Raw genomic sequence first — 22,106 nt, 5'->3', positions numbered from 1 at the left:
AAAACTGGACCGGAAATCAGGAGTCTGCCAGCTACAGCTGGGGCTTATCCTCACCTTTACATACAAAAGAAGGAAGGGCTGTGGACTAGCTGAAGTCCCTTCCAAGTTTAACTCAATGTAATTTTTACTTTATTTTGGCAAATATATATTGAAGACACATACCGTGTCAGGCATGATCTTGGCTTGAAGATGTAAAGATTTAGTCCCTGCCCTTGAGAACTCAGTCTAGGAGGGGAGAAGTGTGTGTCAGGAAATACCCCAAGTCATCGATGTGATGAGTGCAACAAGGCTGTTTGAGGGGAGAAGCGGGGCTGGGGAGGCCCCTGAACTGGGGGCCTAGGAAGGCTCATGAAATAAATGATGAATAAATGATGTCTAAGCTGGGTTACTAAGGGTCAGGAGGCATTCACGGCGGAGCGGGGCTGTCTGTAAAGGGCTCCTTGCTGCTTTCTAACCTGGAGAAATCCAGAGATGAGTTTCTGTAAGCTCTCTAGGTGCGAAGGAGCCTGGCCTTTGGTTGGCTCATGGAGGAATGTGGTGCCCAGCCTAGGAACAGAATCCAAGGTTACTCTACTCTGAGTGGCCCTAAACTCACTAGGCCAAGGGCACCCTCTAGGGCAGGGCTGTGCCAACATCCTTCCTCACAGCCTTAGAGTTCAGAGGTATGAGGTGGGGTGGACACAGGAGGGGAGGGCTAAGTGAGCAGGCCTTCAGTCCCAGCCTTCCACCTTTCCAGGTGTCATGTACAGAAGAGGATGTCGTTGCTGGAACAGTTTTGGAAATCAGTGCTCTCGAGCCTGAAGTGATTATCAATTCACAATGATCTCCTCACAGAGACTTGAATATGAAAAGCGTCACGAAAAAGATTCTCTCCAGTTTTCTCCCCTTGTTTCTGATGGCAGCTTCTTAGTTTCCTTGGCTGATTCCCAATTCGCCCTCTTCTAAGAGACCATTAAATGCTGGGATTCCTCAGGGCTCTGGCCTGCATGTGAGCTTCTTCTCAGGCTACCCTCTCCCCCAGGGGTATCTTATGGAGTTCCAGATTTACAGTTCACCTGTTTGGCAAGGACGCCCACCTCTCCAGCTCCTCTAGGTCCCAGATCCACCCACACCAATGCCCTCCATGACATCACCCCTTGATGCCTCAAACTAAATACAGCCGAGACTTGAGCTCATAACTGCCCCATCTGCAGCCCCAGTTCTACTCTCTCTCCACCACTACGATGCTCCGCACATGATCCCACCATAACCCAGTTGCTCAACCCAAATCTTTAGGAATCACTCTTAACTACTCCCTCTTCCTCACTCCCAACATCCTATTAACCGCCAGTTCTTGGTCATTCTATCCTCTAACACTCTCTCAGATCTGCCTGCCTCTCACCATCCCCACTGTCAGCACCCTGGTTCAGGCCACTTTCACTTGGACAACTATAAAAATCTCCATGATCCCTAACCTCCCATCTGGACTCCCCCTAATCTGTTCTCCACACAGCTGCTGGGATATTTCAAGAACACAAATCTGATCCTAAGAGTCCCCTCCTGAAAACCTTTTAATGGCTTCCCATTCCTTTACAGCCCAAAATCCTTCAAGTGGCTTAAAGGGCTACAAATGACTAGGCAGCTCTCCAGCCCCAACCCATGAAATCCTCCAGCATGTGGGACTTTGCCCAGTTCCTAGCACAATACCTGCACCCTGCTTCCCTGCCTCCCTTCCCTGTGCAGGCCCCTGTGCTACTCCTGCTGGCTGGGACTCTGCTCCGCACCCCCTGCCCTGTGCCCAGCCATCTCTTACTTGACCTTCACTTCTCAGCTTACACTACATTCCTCGGGGAAGTCTGCTGTGTCCGTATAGGTCAGGCCTCCGGTGCTCGTGATTTATGCTCTGCGGCACTGTGCACGCTCTTACTTATCTGCAATCGTTTGTTTGTTGTCTGTCTTTCAAAGAGTCGTGTTCTTCACTGCTCTCTAACCTGTGCTCAGCATGGTGCCTAGCACACGATAGGTGCTCGATTTGTATTCTTTAAAGTATTTATTTAAGCCACTTCTATAGCTCTTCCTGGCACCGGGAAGCAAACGCTGCCCTCAGATCCCCGCCTCTCTCCCTTCCCATTCTCCTCTTTCCCTCAGTCCGTGGTCTGGTTCCTGTTACCGGGGCCTCGTGTCCTACTTGCAGGCCTGATTCCAACATAACCTTCACACACTGTGTGATGATGAAACCTAGAAAGCAACTTCGTTTTCTACTGAGTAATGCCTACGATGTCAGAATACACCCACTATTGTTACTTCTATAGAAATTATAATCCAAACTCTAGGAATCTGTGTCTAGAGTCCAGCATCCAGATTGGCACCAAAAAGGGAAGAAACATTATTTAAAATATGTATCTGGTTTCCATTGTCACTGCTGCTTTTTCAGAGAGATAAACGTATATACTATGGGGATGTTTTGGTTAAATAGTTTGGCTTAGTTGGGATTTATGGCAATTATCTCAAAAGCTCAGTTGCTCAGGAGGCGGAGACAGGTGGGCAGAGCAATCCCTTAGAAGTGTAAGATGTACAAGCATCAAGCACAGGAAAAAGAAAAACCTTGCTTCCCAAAGTCCAAAAGCTTTCCTCTGGCTGCAGTGCAGCCTCTTGCTGGCGCAGGCAACATGACAGAGAGCCAAGCATGAATGACAGAGTCTGATTTGTTCAGCAAAGCCAGTTTCAAAGCAATTAAAAAGAGAATGTCATCTCCTGTAGAAGCTGCAAACAAAAGGCCAGGGATGCGTTTTCCTTTTTTAATTGATCTGGGCTGTCAACTACTTCATTAGCAACCTGATTAGGTTCTAATCAGCCCTCTAATTAAGTGCTTTCAAATCAGAACCTGAGAAGGGTGTGAACTTAGAAGGGGGGATGGGGCAGGTTGGACAGGACCACTTGCAAGAAATTCCGATGGGTTTCTTAACCTAAGGCAGGATTCAAACCTTATTCTTGCAAGTAGATTTCCATACAGTGGGGGGAGTCCTGTGAACATTTTGTTTCGGAAACAAATGGTTCAACTCCTTACTTAGAAAGTCTAGGCAGTAAAGAAGAACATGGAAAAATAATTGGAAAATATTTCACAAACAGGAACCAAGGGAGAAAGCAAAATTAATGCTTTTGGCTGACAGTCTGTCTTCTAGAATGATTTTCTTTGGCCTTAGGAAACCCTTGGACTCCAGGTAACCAAAAAATGTCGTGGAAAGACCTCTCAAATCTAAAATTCAGGGAAACCCAGCACCTTTCCTTGCAACGCCACAAAGAGGCAAGTGCAGATCCTAACCCGCACTCCGCTTCAAAGGTGCTTCACTTTTGAGATGTCGGTTCTGAGGTGGTGGTGGTTGTTTGACAGCCATATAGTATTCATACTTTTAGCTGCCAATACTAGGAGCTCTGATCTTGTTCTGATGACCCACACGAGTCTAATATACAAGTAAGCTTGGGAATTTCATTCTTCAAAACCACAGGTATCAAATTTCAAATGCTAAGTTTTTTTTTTTTAATCAAGTGCAGAAGAAAGGAAACACCTTCATTTATTTTCTAAACTCTCTTCTTCAAAATAATTTCTCCTTCTTTTTCTGTCTTTGCAGTGATCAGAAAAGGGCATTTTATTAGTCCATTCTCTGACTGCCATAAATAAATACCTGAGACTGGGTAATGTATAAAGAAAAGAGGTTTAATTGGCTCACGATTCTTCAGGCTGTACAGGAAGCACGGCAGCATCTGCTTGGCTTCTGGGGAGGCCTCAGGAAACTTACAGTCATGGTGGAAGGTGAAAGGAAAGCAGGCATGTCACATGGTCAGAAAAGGAGGAAGAGAAAGAAGGGGGAGATAATATATACTTTTAAACAATCAGATCTCATGAGAACTCACTATCACAACAGCACCAAGCGGAGATGGTGTTAAGCCATGAAAACTGGGCCCTTCCCCCAACAATGATCCAATGGCCTCCCACCAGGTCCCACCTCCAACATTGGAGATTACAGTTTGACAGGAGATTTGGGTGGGGACACAGATCCAAACCATATCAGGCATTTTAAAAAAATCGTTTGATGTGGCTCTTCATGTAAGCAAGAATTTTTCATGCAGATGTGATGAAAGGATACCACAAGCTGGCCAACACAAGGCCTAATCTTAGCACCCAAATATTATAACCCGGACCCCATCTCTGGAGTTTTCTAAGTTCACAAGGTAGATTGAAAGTAAGTGCAATCCATTTGACCACAATGGGCTGAACCATAGATAATATGAAAATCAACAGAACTGAAGCTCTCGGAAAGTTTTCTGAATTGGGAAAGTGTGTGGCTGGTGTGTGTGTGGTAGCGGGGGATGGTGGTGAATTAAGGGATGCGGAGGTATGAATTTACCATAAAACTTCCATTGGTTTGTGTTATAAGCAAATCCAGGTTACTCTGGAACATCTTGTTTAGTTATGACCTTGTAGCATCGTCCCTCCATGTCTCAAGGGTGATGACGGAAACTGAAGCTGATTACAGATAAAGTTCTGGCCTCCTATGACCCTTAGCTCCTCCAGCGAGGTGGGATGTTAAGAACACAGGCTTTGGAATCAGACCATCCTGAGTGTGGCATAGGATGGGTTTTTATCTGTTCTGAGCTCCTATTTCCTTATCTGTAAAATGGGCATAATATTCTACCTTTACAGAGGTTTTATGAATATTAAAGGGAAGACATTTTAAAGTGCTGATCCCACAGTAATGACTATGACAGGTCAGGTTCCTTCTCCTCCTCTCCTCATCTTTTCCTGCCCTATCTTTTCCTCTCACAGACCCCTCTCCTCCTCTTCTCCTTCTCTTAGAACCACATTTTAAAACTTTAACCTGTAAAGCCAGAAACTATTTTTTCACTGATTTAGTTTGTAGATCAATTGAATACAAAACACAGGGCATCAGTAGATGTTCTTGTATATCATTTTCACAGGTATTAGACTTTCCTAAAAGTCTTGTAATGGATCTGTAAACAAATAGATTTAGGGTGTTATGAAAACAGTCTAAAAATGAAGCCCTGAGCATAATGGCTCCCTTTCCTCATCATACCAGGACTTGTCCAGAGTCTCTTTACCCTGTTTCTTGTTCACAGAACTTCAAAGAGCAGTTACCCACCTCTCTGCCTCCTCTTGCCTTCTCTGCATTATCAGCCTTGACAATAGCACCAACTATAAGACAAGCAGGTGCCCTTACTCAAGGACATAAGTTTCAAACAAAATGGTTAACACAGTTCAAAAGCTTTGACATGCTGACTTCGGGAGCAGCCCAAATGGGAAATGCTCTGGTTATTCATGCAAATGGCAGGTCTGCCCACCCTCCTTAAAAACTGCTTCGCTTATGGCCTGGTGGGGTGGCTCACACCTGTAATCCCAGCACTTTGGGAGGCCGAAGTGGGCAGATCATTTGAGATCAGGAGTTCGAGATCAGCCTGGCCAACAAGGTGAAACCCCGTCTCTACCAAAAAATACAAAAAGTAGCCAGGCATGATAGCAGGCACTTGTAATCCCAGCTACTCCAGAGGCCGAGGCACGAGAATCGCTTGAGCCCGGGAGGCGGAGATTGCAGTGAGCCGAGATCACACCACTGCACTCCAGCTTGGGTGACAGAGCGAGACCCTGTCTCAAAACAAAACAAAACAAAACAAACAAACAAAAAAGCTACATCACTTAAAAAAATATACAAATAAACCCAGTCCACTGCAAGGGCTCTTGACTGGACTTGAGAGCTTGCAGGTCACTGACCTGCTGTGTGGAGACTAGAAAGACAGAACATGAAGGATAAAGGCAGAGGGAGCCGGAGAGCAACTGAAATTCAAGAAAAATATATTTAAAGGGCGGGGGGAGGAGGAGGAGCCAGAAAGCCAACAGAGGACGAATGTTGAGAAAAGTAGGTGAATGAGGAGGGTGTGATTTCAAGGAATCCAAGGAAACAGGGGATACAGAGAAGGGGTGTTCGGCAGGATCTGCTGCTACTGATACCTGACATTACCACCTGTTCCTGTGCGCCAGGTTCTAGTTAAGTGCATGACCTAAGTTATCTCTGTCGCCATAGCTGGTAAGAGAGATATTATTCTTATGCTCGTATTACAAATAACGAAGCTGAGGTTCTGAGAAGATGAGCTAATCTGCAAGATCACACCACTGTAAGTAGTGGAGTCCAAGATTCTAATCTGGGCAACATGATTCTAGAACAATTCTCTACCATCTCCTGTTAGCAGGATGCAGACTTCAGCACCCAAAACTGAGACATCGGGATATGGAGATGTCCACCAGGGCTGGACTCCCTGAGAAACAGATCCTGAGACGGCGATTTGTATACAGGAAAGTCCACTGGGCAAGTGTGCTCCAGATCACACTTGTGGGAGTGCGACGGCCACAGGAGTGGGCAGAAGGAGAAACAGAGCTGTGATGCAGTCACAACTAAAGCCTCAGCTGATCCCACTGAAAACCTGGAGCTGGGGTGGCCCTGCAGAGTTGTGCGGCTCCAAGGCAAGGGGATCTGCCAAGGGGAGAGAGCTGCCAGCTCCCAATTCTCCCAGCCAGGAGGGGTGCATTCTTCAGTCTAGGGGAGGTAGGGAGTGGAACCTGCAGAGCTCCCCACAGAATTGACTACCGTGTTCCACATCTATAAGGAAGGGGTCATTTACTGGCACAGCATTTGATAGGGGCTTAGTCAAGTGCCTGGGTTTGCCTCCCAGCTCATTTCCTGGATGGAGAATTTTAGTAATTTGCTTAATTTCTCTGCATCTCCATGCCTTCATCTAAAATAAAGATAATGCTCATTTGATGGAATTGTTGAAGAAAATCTTCTATACAAAGTCCATGCTACTAAGTAAAATCTTCCTCCCCAGTTTTGTAGAAACCAATACTCCACAGAGAAGGGACAGGGTGAAGGATGGCAAAGCTAAAAGGGAGCTGCTAGATATTCAGAAGGGACAGGTTCATAATGGGCCATTTAGGGAGACACCAGGTTTTGCCTGGACAACTTCAACCTTTTTGAAGTGTGTGTCATGAAAACCAACTACTTTTTCTCTGTTGGGTGCTTCCTGTACTGTCAGGCAGAACAGGGATGGAGGAATAGGGAGATGGGATGAAATGGGGTGGGGGGGTATGACTGTGGCAATTCCTATAGTCGCTCTATCTTGACATTCCAAAACACGGAAAAGCTGATGTGACAAACCCGGTCAGAAAGAGACAGAAAATGCCAAACAGGAAGAGCGGTGGCCTTGGCAATGTCAGACGCCATGATGCTCCCTCTTGCCGGAATGGCACCAGGCAGAAAGCCAAAGGTTTCTTAACAAAACAGAACAGAACAGCTCAGCAGGCTATGGACCACGATTTGTTGGAGAATGTGAGCAACTACAAATGGCCAAGGCACTCCTAATATGTGTAACATATTATTATTCTCGCCACCTAGCCCAAATGTGTACTGATCTCAACCCATGTCCTCCAGTAGATGATACCAGTTTGGGGGACGGTGGGGCTGGGTGGAAAGGGAAGATTTAAGGTAGCATATGCCACAGTGAGGAGGGGGAGGGGAAAGAGCACACTGCCATTGAATGAGCAGCCTGCATGTTGCTGGGTACTCAGCATTAGCTAATTTCATCTTCCAAACAACTCTATAAGTGGGTATTGGCATTATCTCATTTCTTGGATTAGAAAACTGAGGTGCAGGCTGGGCTCAGTGGCTCATGCCTGTAATCCCAGCACTTTGGGAGGCTGAGGCAAGTGGATCACCTCAGGTCAGGAGTTTGAGATCAGCCTGATCAACAATGAGAAACCCAGTCTCTACTAAAAATGAAAAAAAAATTAGCCAGGCATGGTGGCACACACCTGTAGTCTCACCTACTCAGGAGGCTGACGCAGGAGAATCACTTGAACCTGGGAGGCAGAGGTTGCAGTGAGCTGAGATCCCACCACTACACTCCAGCCTGGGCGACAAAGCAAGACTCTGTCTTAAAAAAGAAAAGAAAAGAAAAGAAAACTGAGGTGCAAAAAGGTAAGTATTTTCCAAGTTTACTGTGCTAAGTAATTTAATGGAATATTTGGGATGAGAACTTGTCTCATCCCAATTATTAAGAGAGCACATCATGGCATCTGACATCACCAAGGCCACCGCTCTTCCTGTGTGGCATTTTCTGTCTCTTTCTGACTGGGTTTGTCACATCAGCTTTTCCGTGTTTTGGAATGTCAAGATAGAGCGACTATAGGAATTGCCACAGTCATCCCCTCCACCCCATTTCATCCCATCTCCCTATTCCCCCATCCCTGCTCTGCCTAACAGTACGGGAGGCTTGCCCTCTTCCCACCACTCCAGGGCCTGTAAATGGCCTGTGTCTACAGCAGCCAGTACTCTCCTCCAGCCAATGACCTCTGCAGGCCTGGGACAGCCTTAGACCCCCACTCCCCACAGCAGGCCCAGCCAATGGCACTTCAGGCAGGAAGGTGGCTGCACGCACTGCCATGCCTAATGTCAAAACTGCAGCAGGCTCTTAACTGACTACTGCAAAGATCCCCTTCTGCCCCAGTCTAAGCACCTGGACCACAGATACCTCCCCAAGGGTGTCAGCGTTTCTCAGGCTGCCGAGGACCTCAGCAACTCAATTAGCTCAATGACCATGAACTTATAATGGAAAACGCAGGCAAACACACCAGCGCTCTTAGGCAGGCTCCATCATCAAGCCTACTGAAGTCTGACACATTTCTCCCGTGTTTCCTCGAGAAAGACCTCGATTCTGACTGTATCTTTGACAACTTATGTCTAACCTTGTGTACACCGTGTGACCACATTGAGCTTCAGTCCCACGTGGAAAATGGGTAGGACTATAACTTTCAAAAGACAAACTCACAGCCCAGTTCCATCACTTACTAGTTGTACAACAACTCCCTGCAGGCTGGTTGCATGGCAGAGTTTCCTTTAGCAGGAAATGGGGGCCCGTACAATTATTTAGGTGGTAGACAGACAGAGCATTAAGTAACATGGAATAGCAAGTGAGAACGTTGTTCTTTTCCAAGTTCTCTATCAGTGGCTCAAGTTAAGGCAAGAAGTATGCCTGTTTGGTTCTAGTGCACTGTTTATTTGTTTACTTATTGATACGGAGTCCCACTCTGTCACCCAGGCTAGAGTGCAGTGGTGCGATCTTGGCTCGCTGCAACCTCTGCCTCCTGGATTCAAGCATTTCTCTGGCCTTGGCCTCCCGAATAGCTGGGATTACAGGTGCCTGCCACTATGCTCGGCTAATTTTGGTATTTTTGGTAGAGACAGGGTTTCACCATGTTGGCCAGGCTGGTCTCGAACTCTTGACCTCAAATGATCCACTCATCTTGGCCTCCCAAAGTGCTGGGATTACAGGCATGAGCCACGGTGCCTGGCCCGGTTCTAGCGCACTTTAAAAGCTAATGCTTGCTAATCTTCCTTAAAGAGATCAGGCCTCAGGTCCAGAGTATTATCTAGTTGGAACTTAACAACATTGCTTTGTTTTAATTGTATTTCTTTTCCTGATCATCTCCTATTTGTGGTAGTTGATGCTGGCTTTCTATTTACAGTAGTAATAACAACTTGTCTTTTAAAAAAATACATTTGTTTAAATAGTGTGAGTCCATTTTAAAGAAAATTATTGAGTAAAATAATGGTTTAGGTGGCACACAGAAATGGCAAAACTTGTGAAGATAGAACACAAATGGCCGAATTTTTGTGAACACTGTTAAAAAGACTAGAGACTGCATGCCAAATGCCTCATGTACACCGACCATATAGTGGGCACTCAATAGATATTAGCTCTTGTATTCTAATTTTTTAAATTATTAGCCTTGGAATTTAATGGCACAGCTCACTGCCGAAGTACCCAAGAGCTCCCATTTCCATTTCATGGTGCTCTGGCACTAACATGGCATCTTTTCTAATAAAAGAAGAGTGTGGCCAGGCATGGTGGCTCACACCTATAATCCCAGCACTTCGGGAGGCCAAGGCGGGCGGATCATTTGAGATCAGGAGTTCGAGACCAGCATGTCCAACATGGTGAAACCCTGCCTCTACTAAAAATACAAAAATTAGCCAGGCGTGATGGAGGGCTCCTATAATCCCAGCTACTCGGGAGACTGAGGCAGGAGAATTGCTTGAACCCGGGAGGCAGAGGTTGCAGTGAGCCGAGACCGCACCACTGCACTCCAGCCTGGGTGACAGAGCAAGACTCCGTCTCAAAAGAAAGAAAGAAAATAAAAGAGTGAAAGAAAAGGAAATCAATTTCAAAAGACGAACTCACAGCCCAGTTCCATCACTTACTAGTTGTACAAACTTGGGTAAGTCAAGTAACCTGGCCAAGTTCAAACTCTCCATAATAGCTACCTTTATTAAACACTTATTACACTCCAAGTCACCTTGTTAAGGAACTTACATCAACCATCGTGTTTAAATCTCATAACAACCCTATAGAGGGTGCATTATTATCTTCATTGTACAGATTAGGAACTAAAACTCAGTGAAGCCACTTGAGGGACTGCATGTCACACCACTGGGGAATGGCAGCATCAGTATTCAAACCCAGTTCTTTCTGACTCCATACCTACCTCCCAGAGGTTGATATGAGGATTAAAAGTTAGTAGAGAGGATGCACCTTCTGCATAATAAGCATTGGATAAATGGTTCTGCCTTAATTCACTTAGAATATTACTGGCAGAGGCAATGAACGAATGTTAGTTTCTCAAACTGAGTTCAAAAGATGCATGGAGGAAAGAAGGAGGAACCAACTGCTGTTCAGGAAGAGTTAAGTCAGTGAACGTCCGGCTCTAAGCATCTGCAGCAGGACTAGAGCTTGCATTCCCCTGGCACTTTGCCTTGCAGCGAGACAGCTAATGAGGTTGAGCAGAGTGGGTGTACATAGCACATCTGCTGCTGCCAACCACGTTGCACTTTAAATGCTCAAGACTGACAAAGAGGGCATTGTGGGGAAGAATTACCCACTTCCAGCCCAGCACAGGGACCGACTTGCAAATTACAGGCTGCAGCACAGGCTGCACAGTGCTGAGAAACCAGAAGAGGTTGAGAGGCACTGATGAGGCTGGCAGAAAGCTGCAGTTAGAGCCATGAGTCCCCAAAGAGCAACAACAAAACAAACACGGTGCGACTAGGGAGAGTTGGGAATGGCGCAAATCACTCTGCTGTCTACATGTGACAAGAGCACCCTCAGAAGTAGAGAACTGCCCTGATTTAAATGAAAAATAAGGTTCAGACTGCTGGTCCCACACTTCAGGTGCTTGTACTGTACAGTCAATCACATCATTATTATGAGATTACATGCTTAAGTTTTTTTTTTAAGTCATCATAGAAAGAGTGCTTTAAAATTTCCATATACTGGTAATAATTTTTCAGTTTTCTCAAAAATTAAGCTGTGAAAGGGAGAAAGAACATGGTTCATTGGAGATAGTACCCAGATCATGTGGACGGGACATTGAAGGATTGCTGACAGAATGCGCAGTGTTCCTCTCTACTTTGCTAGGGAGAAAAGATCATCGTATCTACAGGGAAATGGGAGAAGAGAGAGAACTGGGTGACTGGAGGCTCTGTGTTGGAGAGACAAAAAAAAAAAAAAAAGACAGTTCCATAGAAGCATTCATGGAATGATTCCATTAATTTTGAAGGGCATGAGCTGATAGACATTGATTGTACTGGCTTGTGTATTACACAAATGAACCCAAAGGGGACAGATAATGCTTCAAGGTCACCACCTGTCATATGCCAGTACCTTGCATTTCAGAAAGGGTTAAGAATGGCTGACTTAGTCCTTAGAGTACCTGAGTGGGAGTCAATAGGCTTGAACACCATTCTTTCAGATCTGACTCATTGTGGGCAACATTAATTTCCTACTTACAGAAACCACTCTCCAACACACGATAGATCCTATTTATTCAATGTACCACCTACAATATCTGTCAGATGTTACTGAGGTCCAGAGGCTCTGCAAATACTAGGCTTCCCCCACTGACTTGGAAAAGCTATGCTTTTTCAATTATGCTCTTAAAATGGCAGCATTCAGTGTTTCTTTCAATCACATTAAATTAATAGTCGACAGGTCATGAATTGTTAAAAAGACTTAAAAGTGCTGAAGGGGGAAGAAAACTGTATCAAAGTAGGTCAGTCCGCCCAGTGACAATCTTACCACAAGACAGTCCCATATCAGCCAATCCCCTCTCTCAGCCAAGGCCACAACAATTCATTAGCCTGGTTCAAAAGCATGTATTCAATGCCTTCTTAGCTCTCTGGGGTTTTCAGAATCTCAATGACCCAGCCAGCCCTCAAGAGATTGATTACACCAGAAGACAGAAAATGATTTTGAAGCTGCATTTCCTTCACATATAAGACTATGCAGTGGGAGAAAGGTAAATAAACATTACACAAATTCCTTTCTTTACCTTCACTTTCCTGCAGCTCCTCCAGCTTAAATTGTAAGAGTAAGGACTATAGTTTTTCTTGTCTAGCCAACACTTACTTTAAAATTCAACACAGCTATATGGCACTTTGTACCAAGGTACCTCTTGATACTATTACAGAATGAGAGTTTTTTTTTCTTTTCTTTTCTTTTTTTTTTTTTTTTTTGACAAGTCCACATTTAAAGGATGCAAGATAAATTGAGGACAATATTTACACATCTGCCAAGGGCCATCTGTCTCTTTAACAAGATGGTTACAGTATTCTACTATTTTTCCCTTTCTTTTCATCCCTTCTTCTTGTTGTGATGTTATTTGTGCAATAAACAAAAACCAGGAGAAAAGCCTAAAAAGCAGCTGGTCTTTTCTTAACCCATTTTTTAAGTAATAAATTCAAAAAGAGCTAAATCACCATAAGCCAGACAGACAGAAAATCCTGCCAAGGTGGCGGCCTTCCTCTCCCCAGCACACTGCTACACTAGATACTAAGATGGAAGGATGAGGGTCTTCCTCCCACATGGCAAAATGGGACTGGACAATGAGATCGGTGGCCAGCCTCCTACACACCTCAAACACATCCCAGTTCTGTCTTCCCTTCTGATTACTCAGTAGACTGATGGGAACTTTGGTGAGCAGAGCACTGGAAGAGGGACTCTGGCTGTTGTAAAGAACTGAATGAGAGTACAACCCTCCCAGGCCACGGCAGAAGCATAAGAATGACAGACAATTCTCAGCAGTGGTCTCTCTCTGCTCCAGTATATTCTTTACATGACCACGCTGACCTTCCTTCTTGTAATGGACATTTGTTGGTTTGGGACCCGGCCTTTAAGTACTGTTTGCAGCCACAAGCCTGTCTTCACTTAGAAATTCACTCCTCCCCTGCTTTCATTCAATGTGGTTTGGTTGGGGCCGACCCCTCTATAAGTTGGGAAAGGGGGACTGTAAATTTAAACGAGGATTAAGGCACTTGGCACAATGCATTCTTCCAGTAACAAATACTGATCCTGAGGTGTGCATATATACCAAGCCAGGCGGTCCCAGCCTTCTAGATTTAATTCAAGGATAGTTATTGGAATCACTGCGAAAGCTAACGACCTCTTTTCCCCTAGACCTCGGTCTTGGAAGACGTGGGCCTGGAGCTCATGCACCATCCCATCACCATGAGAGGAAAGCCTGCCTGAGAAAGGAGGCTACACCTAGGACGCAAAGCAGAGAGACACAGGAAGAAGCCAGTTCTATCACTTGCGCTGCTGGATCAAGCCAGGCCTAAAGATGGCTCTATGCCTGGGCTTTCCAGTTAAGCCTATTTGGATGGCTTTCTCTCGTGGGTAACACCGAGTCCTAACAGAGATATTTCCAATGCCACTGATTTCCAGATATTACCGCTTATGCTAAAAAACTATCAATAGTTTCCTACTGCCTATAGGATAAAGTTGAAATTCCTTAGCCTGGCACCCAGACCATCCATAAGATGGCCTCAACTGACTTCTCCACCTTTATTTTGAATTGCTACCTTAAATGTAACCCTTTTTCTGTCAAGCTGTACGCTCTGTTTCCTGAATATTCACCTTTGAAAAAAAGTTTAGTTTTTCTAAGAAATATTGTCTCACCCACCGCAGGTCCCAGTGATCTCGTCTCTGAATTTCCATCACACCCACCATCTTGAGCTTTTCTCTGACACTCGTCATAAGCTACCTGACTGCTCTCATTCCTTAACCATTATTTAATGGGCATTAGAGGTACTGAGGAGACGTGATATCTGCCTCAAGAAACTTGCAGACTAATAGGCAAATCAATGGCCAAATATTTATGCAAAGAGTATTATATAATTAAGACAAGCAGTAAGAAAAATAAAAGGCCAAGTTTTCATCAGAAGCCATAGTAGGTATAAACTAAAAATAAGATCATAAGCCCCTCAGCCGACTGAATGGACCCCTCTCTTGGCCACTTGGACCCCAGAGAAACCTTAAAAACTGCATTCCCAGTCATGGCCCAGTGGAAGGTCAGACATGCCTCATTATACTTCCTTCCTTTTGCAGTTTAAACACAACAAGGCACCAGCCCTAATATGAAAATAGAGATCATATGACTGACAGAATGGACCATTTGTAGCAATCAGATACTAAATTATAAACAGGACCTAAGGCCACACCAGGCAAGGGTTAAGTCACATATCCTACACTTAAAGGATAAACTCTGTTCTAGCTGCCACAAGATTTTTCTTTTCCTCCAGAAGCTAAACAAGTACAGGCCTGGAGATAAGCAGTACTGAAACAATGGCAGCTCATCCACTGCCAGATGCTGACCTACTGACCCCCTGCTCCACAAGTTGTAACTACAGCTTTGATTGGACAGGAAACTGATTTCAGTAACTTTCTGCTTAAGAAAACCACTGACCATGCACTGGCTCTGGCCGGTTTACAGAGGCTATGCACTTGAGTGCCTTTGCATCCTGAAAAGACCTTTTGACATATAGGGCCTAACTGTAATATATTTAAATGTTAAGTCTTCACCCCAAAGTGAACATGGGTTGTATGTAACATGCATGTTTATTCAGTATGCAGGTGTTAGGACCACCTTCGTGAATATTCTTAGTTCCTCCTGTAACCTGTTGAATATGTATACTTGGCCAACCCACTAAGCTTATGCTCCTGTCTTACCCCTTTCTCCCTCAAAGTGCCTGCCTTTTAGGCTCTGTCAGAGGCTATGCTTCCCAGCCTGTCAGGATGGCCACTGTACAGGCTGTAACCCTTTATAGGAAATAAAATCTCCTTTTGAAATTTATAAAGTGCGTAATTTTAAAGTTAGCATAAGGAAACTTAATCTAAATTATAGGGGGCAGGAAGGCCTCCCTGAAAGAGTAATCATCAATGCACAAAGAAACGGCCAGTGTGGACCGGGCGTGGTGGTTCATGCCTGTAATCCCAGCACTTTGGGAGGCCGAGGCGGGCGGATCACGAGGTCAGGAGATCGAGACCATCCTGGCCAACATGGTGAAAACCCGCCTCTACTAAAAATACAAAAAAATTAGCTGGGCATGGTGGTGGGCACCTGCAGTCCCAGCTACTCGGGAGGCTGAGGTGGGAGAATGGCGTGAACCCAGGAGGCGGAACTTGCAGTGAGCAGAGATCATACCACTGCACTCCAGCCTGGGCGACACAGCGAGACTCCGTCTCAAACAAAAACAAAAATCCTGATTACTTTGCCAAAAGAGAACAGTGGAAGAAACTGCGGAGGGAAAGCTGGGAACGAGAGGTTAAGCAGCTGCAGGAGGAAACGCCACCTGGTGGTCCTTTAACTGAAGCTTTGCCCCCTGCCCGAAAGGAAGGTGATTTACCCCCACTGTGGTGGCATATTGTGACCAGACCCCGGGAGCGGCCCACATAGAGAGAGAGACCCCTCATCTTTCATACTTGCAAGTGAAATATGTTACACAACATGCACTAATAAAAAATCAATGAAATGAAAAAAAACAAAAAACAAAAACAAACAAAAAGAAACAGCCAGTGTGGCTGGAAGGGGAGTGATGGCAGCTGGGGACAGAGAAGCCAGTAGAGGCAAAGTATATTGACTGTCAGAGGGCTTGGGAATAACTGAACTTTAATCCTATCAGCAAAGGCACTGGGGGATTTTCAGCAGGGAAGTGGCCTGATCTTTTTGTACCTAAAAAGATCACTCTTGTTGCCATGTGGAAAATGGATTACAGGAGAGTTGAGACAGACAGCTATTACTGTTGTAAATAAAAATTTTTTTAAAAAAATTCTAAGCCCCCAACCAATTGAATGGACCCCTCCTCCCAGCCGAGAGCATTCCTAAGCTAACCTGAAAAACTAGGTCAGGCCATTATGGGAAGTAGGGGGTCAGACACACCTCATTATACCATCCTCCCTTTGGAATTCGGAATAGGCTGACCAGCATTTAACATTAAAACAAACCTTAAGACTGACGAAAAAAGCCAGGCGCAGTGGCTCACGCCTGTAATCCTAGTGCTCTGAGAGGCTGAGGATCACTTTGGATCACTTGATGTCAGGAGTTCGAGACCAGCCTGGCCAACATGGTGAAACCCCACCTCTACTAAAAATATAAAAAGTAGCCAGGCATGGTGGTGCACGCCTATAATCCCAGCTACTCAGGAGGCTGAAGCAGGAGAATCCCTTGAACCTGGGAGTCGGAGGTTGCAGTGAACCAAGATCATGCCAGTGCTCTCCAGCCTGGGTGATGAAGCAAGACTCAGTCTCAAAAAAAAAAAAAAAAAAAAAAAAAAGACTGACAAAACAGATTCTTCATAGCAATAAGATACCAACATGACAGATAGGGGGCCCGAAAAGAACTCAAACTATTTTACCCCAAACTGTATTTCTTTGACTTTTTTTTTTTTTTTTTTTTTTTTTTGAGACGGAGTCTCGCTCTGTTGCCCAGGCTGGAGTGTACTGGCTCAATCTTGGCTCACTACGACCTCTGCCGCCTGGGTTCAAGTGATTCTCCTGCCTCAGCCTCCTGAGTAGCTGGGATTACAGGCACCCACCACAACCACGCCCAGCTAATTTTTGCATTTTTAGTACAGACTGGGTCTCGCCATGTTGGCCAGGCTGGTCTTGAACTCCTGACTTCAGGTGATCCACCCACCTCAGCCTCCCAAAGTGCTGGGATTACAGGCGTGAGCAAGTGTGCTTCATCTTCTTGGACATATTTTGAAACGGCACCTGCAAAGTTTGTCTCTACAACCCATAGATTTTCCCTTCCCTTTCCAGATCTTTTTCCTGATCCATGAGGAAATTAACTAAGAGTCTGGCACCTTTTTAAGTCTGATAAGAAGCACTTACAATCTATTCTCTCTGACGCCTGCTACCCAGAAACTTCACCTGCTTAATAAAAACCTTTGTCTGTCTTAACCCCAAACACTCCATTTATTGGTTCCAGGTCTTTAGATAAACTCTTTTCAGCCAACTTCCAATCAGGAAATCTTTGAATCCACCTATGACCTGGAAGCTCCCCACCCCACCGTGCTTCAAGGCGTCCTGCCTTTCCAGATTGAACCAGTGTACATCTTACATGTATCGACTAACATCTCATATCTCCCTAAAACGTATAAAACCAAGCTGCAGCCTGACCACCTGTCCTCAGGACCTCCTGAGGCTGTGTCCCAGGCATGTCCTTAACCTTGGCAAAGCAAAATTCTAAATTGATTGAGACCTGTCTCAGGTACTTTTTGGTTTATGCAGTGGTACAGGAGACAGATGATGGTAGCTTAAACTTTGGTGATATGAGTGGGGATGGAGAGAATTGGGTGATTTCAGTTATATTTTGAAGGCAGAAACTATATGACTTAGTGATTTCCTGGATATATAGGCAGGGGAGATATGAGAGACAGGAGATCACAGGATGATGCCTGGGTCCCTGGTTTCAACCACTCCATGAAGATAGGCAACACTGGAGGTACAGCAGGCTTGGAGAGATTTGTTTCAGATAAGTTCAACGTTAAATAGTTGTAGAATAGGTGCATTTATTAAAGACAGCTGTAGATATGGGTTTGAAGTTTAAAAGTCTAGACTCTAAGTATGAATTTGGAAGTCTCTGGCATGTAGAGGGTATTTGAAGCCACAGGGGTGGATGAGTTTACTCAAGAAGAGTGTAGAGCTAAAAGATGGCCTGAGAGAACTCCACACCTGAGAGAACTCCAATTTTCAGAAGGTTTACTTGCTGGGATAGAGGCAACATGGATAAGAGGAAGATATTCCTAGCTTCCCAGATGGACTGAAACTTCTTGAGAAGAGTAACCCTGTCTCATCTCATGTTTCTTTCAAAAGACAGTACCTGGAACTTAACAGGTGTTAAGAAACATCTGTGAACTACACTGAATAGTGGCAGAGCATCAGGCTGAGAATCAGAAGTGTATTCTAAAATTTTATGATTCTGGATTAAGAGAAAAAACTTTAGTCCACATTCATAATTTAACTGGATGTGACAGGCTCTCATTAATTAAACTGGTATTTAATGGAATCTATAGGCACAAACACTGTATAAGGCTGGGAACAGAAAATAAAAAGGGATGCAGGGAAGGAAAGAAAAGTACTTCCCATTTTATTTAGTTATTTCTCACCACGTGTCTATGAGTAACAATCCTGCAGAAGACAGGTTTTACAGATATGTGATTGCTGAAGAAACTGAGGTTCACAAAGTTTCGGTTACGCAGCCAATAAACAGAGGGACCAGAACTCAAACTCAAGTCGTCTTCCAAACCTGTGCTTTTCCATCTACTGTACATTGTCCTCCAGCCTCTGCTCAACAACTCACAATCTTAGAATGAAAGTTAACTAACAATACAAACTGGTCTACAATTAAACGTCAAGAGCCATGTACCATGAATGCTACAGTTTCAAGGGGTGAACAAGATGATACAGATGGCTAGGAAGATCTAGTGGACTACCTGGACCTTGAAGTAAGGAAAAGAGAATATAAGAGTCGTGGGACAGGGCAGCAAATCTCGAAGTCACACCACCAACATGAAAAGCAAAGGTAAGCCTCAGAAATTCTCCTTATATGTATGTGCCTCACTCAGGTCCTTTGAGAATATATTCCCAGAGTTAGGTGGCATGTCAGTGATGATGGATATTGGAAAGGAGCAGTTATAAAACTTAAAATCTCTTTCACGACAACTAAGGGTCTGAAAAAGCATGTAACTTTAGCTCTAAATATAGTGTTCACTGGAAGACATGACGCCAATCCCAACTAAACTAACGGCTGTAATAAAATAAGGGAGGTTGTCTGTGAAACCTTCATTTTGTCTTAATGTAACTCTACTTGCATCAGACCCCCTACTACCTTATTTCCTGTTAATACCATGAGACCCTTGAGAGGCAGGACCATTATCATAGTCATTTCTCATCTCTCAAAGGTTTGGCACAGTGCTTTTGATCCATGTTAGTTATTGCATAAATGTGTTTAAAAATATTAGAAAACAAATATTATACATTTGTTCACAAAAGGAACAGTGAGCTTGTGAATGAAAACAGGAGGCAATGAAGATGCCAAGGCTTTCCCCCACTACAACAGGGATTCTATCGACCAAAAGGGGAAGAAGGGAAACAGAAGTCAAATGTTCCATGTTCCATTTTCAATATCAACAATTTCCAACCTTCCAAATTAATTAGGAAACTGAAAAACATTCTGAAGCTGCCAGAGAACTACACTTAGAGCAGCTACAAATTACTAACTCATTTTAATTCCTCTGAAGGAGTATTAAAGATGTACTCTACAGCAAGGACAAAATCAGACACCTGTCTGTACTGGGCCAATCCTATTCTCAACTCTTCCACTGATTACTGGATCTATTTGCAACAGACCTGGCCAGGGAGAGTGGGGTGACCAGAGCCCCAGAAAACAGCAAAGTTCGACCTCTTTCTTTACAAAAACTAACATATAAGGCTCAGCCTTTCATAAAGAGGTCACATTTCTATCATGCTTAAAAGCATGCCAATGGCTTTCACTTTCATTATCTCATTTGATTTCCCCGCAATAATCTTATGAATAAGAAGCACTTAAAACAGTGCCCATTAAGAGTGCAATCAAAGGCCGGGCAGGAACCGGTCATCCCATTTTACAGATGAGAAATACAGGTTCAGAGAAATAAAAGTAAACGATGGAAGCTCTCTCCAGGCTTCCAGAGGAGACAGGGCTCAGTTTGCTTGTCTGTGAAATGTGAGCGTGGGTTGAAATGATTATCTCTGAGGCCTGGTGCATTCCATGACGTCCAAGAAGCTCTACACGACCACCGCGGGCCCCAGGGCGGCAGCCGTTCCCGTATCCCAGGCCCTTTCGGGGTCCGACTTTCCCAGGCTGCTCTTGGTCCCTCCGCTCCCACCCTCCTCGCTACCCCTGCCCTCCGCCCTGCCCCGCGGGGGACGCTCTCGGCGACCGTCTCCCCTCGCCCACCTCGACGGCCATGTTCGGGAGTGGGGAAAGGCCAGCCCCACCCTCGGTCTACGGGGCTCGCGGGCTACTTTAGGTGGGCGCGGACTGGGCTCTGGCACTGACTACGTCACTGCGCCTGCGCAAGAGTCTCTGCCACTCTTGTCCGGGTGGGAGCCCAAGCCATGGACTTCCGTTCCGGAATCAAACTCTACGGCCGCCCTTCAGGGCGCTGCGTGTTTGTTTCTAGATCTCAGTTCCGAGGCTACCCAGGGCCGGCCTTTCTCGCTAACCCTCAGAAGGAAGAGCAAGCTCCTTAAGAGAAATTTAGATTGCCATTCCCAACTGCTAGTCAGGAAGCGGACTTAGCAAAATGGCAACACCTGGAAAGGCAAATGGAGTCAAAGTACCTGGGTACAAACCCTGACTCCACCACACGCTGTGTAGGTGACCTTGTCCTTTATTATAGTTTCCTTAGCTATTAATGTGAGGTTTAAATGTATAAATAGTTGTAAATCAACTGTACCAGAACAGTGCCTGGCATACAGTAAGCATTATATAAATGTAAAGTATTATCCCAAATTTTTTACTTGGCAAGCATTTTATCAATACTACTCTTGAAATAGCCTTTTTGATATTGTCAACATACAATTACAAGATTTGCCCTCTCCTCTCCCCTTAATTGCCAAGAAGTGTTCTCTCCTTTGACTGAGATTTTACCATTCCTCTCAATCTGCCCACCCCATGGCATTTTTCCAAAGGAGGTGTCTGTCTTAGGTTGTACTTGTATATAAAAGAAACCCTATAATTTTGATGTGTTAAGAAACTGAGACGTAGTTGTCACTGTTGTCGCTCAACATTTGACTACTGGGTGCTCTCTCAATATTTCCCTACTTAGTACAAATATTTCAATTAACAAAAAAGCCTTTCTTTCATTCCTGAATCTGTGGTCTTACTTTCCATAAAGCCTGTAGTAGATTGCAAAAACAAAACACTTTTATTCCTGTATGCATTTCCCTTTACAACATATGTTTGCTGTATTTCTCATCAAGAGATGAAGTCTATTGCTCTACCCCCTTGAGTATGGGCTGGCTTCGTAGCGCTTTGACAAATAGAATACATCAGAAGTCCCACTGTGGAATTTCTGAACCTAGACTTCAGAGGCTTTGTAACTTCCACCTTCTTTCTTTCTTGTTGATAGGGTTACCAACCATCCTGATCTGCCCAAGACTCAGGAGTTTCCCATTATATTTTGCTGCTACAACCAGGATAGTCCCACACACAAAGCAGCATGGCTGGTTACCCTACTTGCTGCCCTGAGACTGCCACCATCCTCGAGGATGATAGATCCCAAGGAGAGAGTGACCCAGTCAACATCTAGCCCCATCAGCATATTACTTATCCAGCCCAATCCAGTCACCAGATAATAGGAAATGCATGAGTTAATTCAGGTGAGACCATCAGAACAATCTAGCTGAACTTATCTCAAATTGCTGTCCTCTGTTGCAGTTTTTCTGTACGTAAAAAAATAAAATTGCTGTCCTATATAACTGTAAACAAGCAAAATGATTGTTTTTATAAGCTGCCTAGTTTTGGAGTTGTTATGTAGCAGTAGATAACTGTTAACATACTGCAACCCTTTAACTACAGGGAAAGATGCTTAAAACCAAAGGAATAGACTCCAATTTTAAGACAATAAAGCACAGCCCTCCCTCACCACTTGTTCATTTCTTAGACTCAGAGAATATTGATT

General features: G+C 44.6%; 1 long non-coding RNA gene across 1 annotated transcript in view; it reads right to left on the bottom strand.

Moving 5' to 3' along the window:
• LOC139364050 (uncharacterized) overlaps positions 1 to 20,467 on the bottom strand; it is a 45,860-nt gene extending 25,393 nt beyond the window's left edge. The window contains exon 1 of the long non-coding RNA XR_011625249.1: positions 20,378 to 20,467. This is a non-coding gene — a long non-coding RNA (uncharacterized lncRNA). The remainder of the gene's footprint in view (positions 1 to 20,377) is intronic.
• Positions 20,468 to 22,106: the final 1,639 nt, after the last annotated feature.

This window comes from Macaca nemestrina, chromosome 1 (assembly GCF_043159975.1).
Source record: "Macaca nemestrina isolate mMacNem1 chromosome 1, mMacNem.hap1, whole genome shotgun sequence".
NCBI classification, from domain to species: domain Eukaryota; kingdom Metazoa; phylum Chordata; class Mammalia; order Primates; family Cercopithecidae; genus Macaca; species Macaca nemestrina.
The sequence above is the reverse complement of the archived record's forward strand: the minus strand, read 5'-3'. Positions and strand labels throughout refer to the sequence as shown.